Raw genomic sequence first — 382 nt, forward strand, 5'->3', positions numbered from 1 at the left:
AGAGAGAACAAGAGCAAGAGAAAGAGAGAGAGAGAGAGAGAGAGAGAGAGAGAGAGAGAGAGAGAGAGAGAGAGAGAGAGAGAGAGAGAGAGAAAGAGAGCGAGAGAGATAAAGAGCGAGCGATAGCGAAAGGACCCATCTGTGGGCTACAAATTATATCGTTATCGTTCACGCATTCAATTGCATCTCTTCTCTCCGGTAGATGTCGCTGCGCAGCCGTACCAAGTGCCCTACTACGATCTGGCTGTATCGGACCCAAGCTCAGAAGACATGCGTCAGATCGTAGCGGTAGAGAAACGCCGACCAACGATTCCTAACCAGTGGTCGTCAGACAAGGTGAGGACGACCTCATAATGTGATTTATGTCCCGTTTCCTTCTCGC

The sequence above is a fragment of the Priapulus caudatus genome, unplaced genomic scaffold (assembly GCF_000485595.1).
Source record: "Priapulus caudatus unplaced genomic scaffold, Priapulus_caudatus-5.0.1 Scaffold1203, whole genome shotgun sequence".
Taxonomy (NCBI): Eukaryota; Metazoa; Priapulida; class Priapulimorpha; order Priapulimorphida; family Priapulidae; genus Priapulus; species Priapulus caudatus.